Genomic DNA, 6,716 nt, shown 5'->3' on the forward strand with positions numbered 1-6,716 from the left:
CCAACGAGATGGATTGGCCAAATGGCAGCATCGATGGACTCAAGCATGACAACAGTAGTGAGGTTGGCTCAGGATTGGGCAGTGTTTCATTCTGTTGTGCATAAGGTCGCTAGGAGTCAGTACCAACTCGATGGCACCTTACAACATCAACAACAACAACTTGAACATGAGACCTTCTGACAAAAATTAAATTGGAAAAAGCTGACACAAAAGGTTATGACTGGTTTGGTAAATGTGCTACTGAGAAGTCTAGGAATAGCTACTGATTCCCATGAGGACATCTGGGGATAGTCTTGGAGAGGTAGAATGCAATGAGATTATACTGGTGAGCTGGAGCCTAACTATATGGGCTCCCAAGAGCCACAGTGCTCACCTCTTCCTGCTGGTAGCTTGAAATCAGCTTTGGTAATAGTGTCCACAGCATGGAACTCAGCAAATGTGTTCTTTCACCCTCTAACTTACCAGTCCACCATTAAATATGAGTGTAATTAATATCAGGAGGCCTGGCCAAATGAGTTATGCTGTCTAGAGAAGGAATGTATGAACAGCTGGAGCATTAAAGCAGCAGCCCAAGTCCCCAAAACTGGTCATTCTCTCTCCTATACCTATTAAGAGAGTGAAGGTCTAGTTCTTGAAGATACACACACAGCTACAGAGATCCTGCCTGATAATCTATTTCTCCCTTAGGGACCTTTTGAGTATAATTTGGCTTCCCAGACTTTGAATTTGGGAAGCCAAAATGCTGACTAGTTCCACTTTTCATTACAAATGAGCAAATTAGTATTCCTGGCTCAGGTATTCATCTTGGGGATCATGAGAGCCTCCCATTGTATCAGTTAAGTGTTTAGGTATAAGATGGGGTCAGACACACTGAACCTCAGCTCTGTCACTTCTGGCAGTGTAATCAGGAGCATGTCACTTAATCTCTCAAGGTCCTCATTTTCATCCTTTCCCTTGATTCAGCTCAGCACAGCTTTCCCCACCTCCAGGAAGCTCTATCTCCTTCACCGCACTGATGGTGCCCTTCTCTAAAGCATTTACTTTGTTTTATTTCTAGTCTTGTCTCCCCCAACTAAATTTTATGATGCTTGAAGACAAGGACGATGCTTTATATGACCCTTCTCTTTCCTGAAAGGCTTGTGCTACACAATACAAGCTCACTGATGAGTTAATTAATACAGACTCTTGAGGATGTTCCAGGTGGAAATACAAGGTGTATCTCACACTAGCCCATTAAAAGTACTGTTACCAGTCACTTCGCACGCACTAGGATGGCTATTATCAGAAAATTAAAAACAAGTGTTGGCAAGGATGGAAGAAATGAATCCTTCATCCACTACTGCCAGTATATTCACTATGGAAACACTTTCGGTAGGTCCTCAAAAAATTTAACACAGAATTACATTACCAAAACAAAAAAAAAGCACAAACCTAATGCCATCGCATCAGTTCTGATTCAGTGTTGTCGCTAAGCTTGTGCTGACTCATAGCCACTCTGTGTAGGGTTTCTGAGGAGCAGCTGGTAGGTTTGAACCACTGATTTTGTGATTAGCAATCCAGTGCTTATCCTACAGCACCATAACAGGACTTCACACAGCAATTCCACTCTTAGGTTGTTAGTTGTTGGTGCAATCAAATCAGTTCAAACTTGTAGTGACCCTTTTTTGCACAACAGAACCAAATAAACACGGCCTGGTCCTGCGTCATCCTTACAATTGTTAAGTTTAAGTTCATTGTTTCTGCCAGTGTGTCGGTCCATGTCTTTTTCATTGATGGTCCGCTTTTCCAAACACGATGTCCTTCTCCAGGGAGTGGTCTTTGCTGACATGTGAAAAGTACAAGAGATGAAGTCTCTCACCATTATTGCTTCTAAGCAGCATTCTGGTTGTGCTTCTTCCAACACACACTTGTTTGTTCTTCTAGCAGTCCTTGGTATTTTCAATATTCTTTGCCAACATCATAATTCAAATGCATCAATTCTTCTATGGTCTTCCTTATTCATTGTCCAGCTTTCACATGCATATGAGGCTATTGAAAATACCATGGCTTGGGTCAGGCACACCTTAGTCCTCAAACTGACATCTTTGCTCTAGAACACTTTATAGAAGTTTTTTGTAGTCGATTTGCCATACATTGTTTGATTGCTTGACTGTTGCTTCACGAGTGTTGATTGTGAATCTGAGCAAATTTAAATCTTTGACAACATCAACTTTTCTCCACTTATCATGATATTTATTGGCCCACTTCACAAGTTTTTATTCTCTTTACAGTGAGGTGTAATCCACACTGAAGGTTGTAGTTTTAGTGTTATCAGTAAATATTTCTAGTCCACTTGACTTCCAGCAAACAAGCTTGGCTCATTTGCATATTGCAGGTTTTAACGAGTCTTCTTCTTCTTTGATGCCACATTCTGCTTGATAGATTCCAGCTTCTTGAATTATTTACTCAGCATACAGATTAAATAAATATGTAAAAGAATACAACCCTAGTCACACCTTTCCTGATTTTAAACCACACAATATTCACTTACTCTTGTTCTAAGCAAGCAGAGTCTCAAACAGCTATAAACATATATACCAATGTTCACTGAAACCAAAAGTGGACACACCCAAAATAACTGTCAGCAGATGAATGAATAAACAACATGTGGTAAAATATTATTTATCAAAGGAAAAAAGAAAAATTCTGATGTGTTGTTGTTAAGTAACATCAAGTCAGTTCCGACTCTAAGTACCCTGTATAGGGTTTCAAGAAGCAGCTGGTGAGCTTGAACTGCCAACCTTGAGGTTCAAATCACCCTTGCAGTCCAGCTCATTAACCACAGCGCCACACCAGACAGGCTATAATATGGATGAAACTTGAAAACAATCTAAGTGAAAGAAATTAAATTTAAAGGACAAAACATTGCATAATCCCACTTACAAGTAATATCTTGAATAGGCAAATCATAGAGACAAAAGTTTATCTGTGGTTACCAAGGAGAAAGCGGGACAGGGAAGTTATTGCCTAACGGTACAGTGTTGGGCAACTAACTGCAGAGGTCATTATGGTCCAGGGGTGCAATGGTGTTTGCCAACCAGTCCACATGGAGCTTGCAGATGAAGATGTCAAGTTCATCATTGAGAATACTAACCTATCGGTGGCCAATTCTATTCAGAGGATCTTCATCGATAAGGCGCCCACAAGAGCCATTGACTGGGTGCATGTTGAAGCCAGTTCCTCAGTGCTGTCCAACGCGTTCCTTGCTTACACACTTGGATTAATTCCTCTCACCAAGTGATGGCATTGTGGGCACTATGCCTAACTTCCGATATTACACATGTGAAGAGTTCACCCTGGATGTGCGGTGCAACGCAGACCAGACTCGGCACAGTATTCTCTCCAGACCTCCTCTCCAACAAGCCTCGCATCATTCCATCAATGTCTAGGTACCAAGACAATGGCTGTGTAGAGCAGGACGACATCCTCTTCATCAGGCTCAGAAAGGGGTAAGAGCTGAGACTTCAAGCCTGTGTCAAAAGGGACTTTGGCAAGAAGCATGCCAAGTAGAACCCTATTGCAGGGGTGGCTTTCCAATATAAACCAGATAATGAATGCCCTGAGGCACACAGTGTACTCCAAGCCAGAGGAATGGCCAAACAGTGAGAACTCAGAGCAGAACGAAGATGAGTCCCAGGCGCCTTCCAACTCCAACAACAAGCCAGAGAGATTTTACTACAATGTGGAGCCCTGTGGCTCTCTATGCCCTGAAACCATCGTTCTCTTGGCCCTGTCTGGATTGAAGAAGCAGCAGATTTACAGACCCTGCCAGTTAAGCCATGAAATCTGGAGAGACATCCTGACCATAAACTAGCTGTAGCCATCTGGACTTCAGGCCTCTCCTGAGACTCTTCTAGACTGCTGTGGCTCAAGCTTCTTGGCAGGCTATCAGTACCAACTAAAAGGGTTGTTAGGTGAAGGTAGGCCCAATCCTTCTGGATCGCAGATCATCAGGGATGTCACTGATGTGTAAGGCAGGACAGTTCTTTACTAGACATTTATTGGCCTCTTCTCTGCTAAGTGCCAGGAATACTACCCAGAAACCAAAACACCTCTCACTTCATTTCCTAATGTGTCCTGAGAGAACCATATTCTAGCACTTCACCAGAAACCCTTTCGGTATCAAAGTTAACAGTTGTTCCTTAGGTTTCTGGTGTTAGGATGGATTGCTTCAATGCTCATTCAGGCAGTTTATAAGCCCTTCTAGTCTCTTTCCCTGGCCCAGCCTGCTGGTACCTAGCTCAAATCTCCAAATTTCTAATTTGAGAAGTAACCCATTGGGAATACTATTAGACACCCCCTCCCCCAAGTGTGAACTTCACTGCTAACAGCTTGATCCCTCTCCCCATTTTATGTCTGCTTAATGACAGTGTCTGGCCAATCCCTTACTAACTGTCTCCAGGTAGGAATCGGCCCAGAGCAGTTAATGAAGCTGCCAGCAGGGCAGGACAGAAAGGATGGAATATTTATTCATTAGCAGTAGTTGTCTTTTTTTTTTTTTTAAGTTTTTATTTTGGAAATGAATAGTGGTGGTAGTCACACAGCATGAAAAATGTGGTTAATGTCACTGAAATGTACACTTTTTAAAAAGCATATATAAAAGAAAAAAGTAATGCTTGTGCCACAACTTGTCCATGTTTCTCACCTTAGTATATGCTCCTGTCTCAAAGACCGGCCCATCTCTCAGGCTTGTATCAGCTAGGATGCTTTGAGCTATAAGGAACAGAAAGCTCCAATTCAACAATGAGCAAATCCAGAGGCAATGTAACCTGAAAGCAGGCACACAGTTCAGCTGCTGGGCAACACTAACCTTAGGGACCCAAGAGTCTTCCATCCTGGCTGCTGGCCTCTCAGTGGGATGATAGCAGGCCTTCATGGCAAAGTCCAGAAGTAAACAGGAATCATTTCCCTGCAGGTCTCCTTCTTAGGAGAGAATAGACCTTCTCTGAATCCCGTTCCTTGATCCCCTCTTCCTTCAGGTTCATTGGTCAGCAGTAAACAACATGCCCTTTACTTAACTAATCATTGGCAATAGCAGTGGGGATTATTGGGATTGGTTTAGACCTCACCTGACTATAAAACCAAACACCAAACTCGAAGCCATGGAGTAAATTTTAACTGAAGGCCACATGGAGTAGAAGTCCATAGGGCTCCATAGGGTTCTCTTGGCTGTAGTTTTTACAGAAGTAGATCATCCAGCCTTTCCTCTTTGGTGCTGTCAACCTTTTGGTTAGTAGTGGAGAAGAAACCTTTTGCACCACTCAGGGACCCACATGACTATGTTGTTGTTGTTAGGTGCCATTGAGTTGGTACTGACTCATAATGACCTTATGCGCAGCAGAACGAAACACTGCCCGATCCTGGGCCAACCTCATTATTGTTGTCACGCTTGAGCCCATTGGTGCTGCCACTTGGCCAGTCCATCCTGGGGGTCTTCCTCTTTTTCTCTGACCCTCCACCTTACCAAACATGATATCCTTCTCCAGTGACTTCTACCTCCTGACAATATGTCCAAAGTATGAGAGACAAAGTTTGGCCATCCTGACTATGGTTGAATGGATATCAGAAAGGGCATCTCAAGGACCCAGTGAAGACTTTGCTTGACTTGTTCATTTGATCTATTCACAAGTGTCTTTCTCTTCCCTCCAATTCCTCAGGAGATAACGTCTACATTGCAGGAAGTACACTTCTTGTCCCCACTAGGAAGTCTATAGCCACCTCATAGCCTATTTCTTTACAAAAGGAATAGACAAGGATTTAGGGGGAGATGTAGGTAATTCATAATCTTGGTACTAATTTGTCAGATAACTTCAACCTTTAGATCTTGCAAATTCATTATGCTCAAAGGAAATTTTTACCTGATATGTAATGGAAAACTCCTATATTTATGGCATCTTTCAGATAATAGTAAATAAGAAAAACATGTAGTCTATTGTAGTGTTTACATATGTCCCAGGACCACATGAGAGTAGTGAAAGCGATAAAATAATTCAATGCCAAATCTTCTATATGAATGTTGTTGTAAAGTGCGGGCCAGTCAGATAAGCTCATAGCGACCCTACTGTATAGCGTTTCTGAGGGGTGTATGGTGAGCTTGAACTGCCAATGTTGCATTTTAACTCAACCTTGCTGTCCAGGGCATTAACCCACAGTGCCACACCAGGACTCCAAAGAAGACATGCAAGTGACCACAAACACATGAAGAAATATTCATGATCATTAGCCATTGTTGTTGCCAAGGGCCATAGAGTCGATTCTGACTAATAGCAACCCAGTATAGAGTTTCCAAAGAGCTGTTGGTAGATTTGAACTGTGCAGCTTGTGGTTAGCAATCAGTGCTTATCCTATAGAGCCACATCAGTACACATAATAAATGGCAAAAATAACTTTGCAGTTACATATTCTCGTTTGTCACTTGGGCTTCTAATGGTGGCGTCCAGACAACATTGTTAGCTTCTTGTTGTTAGGTGTCATCGAGTTGGTACTGACTCATAGTGACCCTATGCACAACAGAACAAAATGCTGCCTGGTCCTGGGCCAACCTCACAATTGTTGCCATGCTTGAGCCCATTGATGCTGCCACTTGGCCAATCCATTTCCCTGGGGGTCGTCCTCTTTTTCTCTGACCCTCCACCTTACCAAACATGATATCCTTCTCCAGTGACTGGTCCCTCCTG

The 6,716-nt window shown here is 42.7% G+C and overlaps 1 pseudogene; it reads left to right on the forward strand.

The window, feature by feature from the left end:
* Positions 1-3,062: 3,062 nt before the first annotated feature.
* Positions 3,063-3,853, forward strand: LOC102835845 (annotated as a pseudogene).
* The last annotated feature ends 2,863 nt before the right edge of the window (positions 3,854-6,716 follow it).

Source organism: Chrysochloris asiatica, unplaced genomic scaffold (assembly GCF_000296735.1).
Source record: "Chrysochloris asiatica unplaced genomic scaffold, ChrAsi1.0 scaffold00124, whole genome shotgun sequence".
NCBI classification, from domain to species: domain Eukaryota; kingdom Metazoa; phylum Chordata; class Mammalia; order Afrosoricida; family Chrysochloridae; genus Chrysochloris; species Chrysochloris asiatica.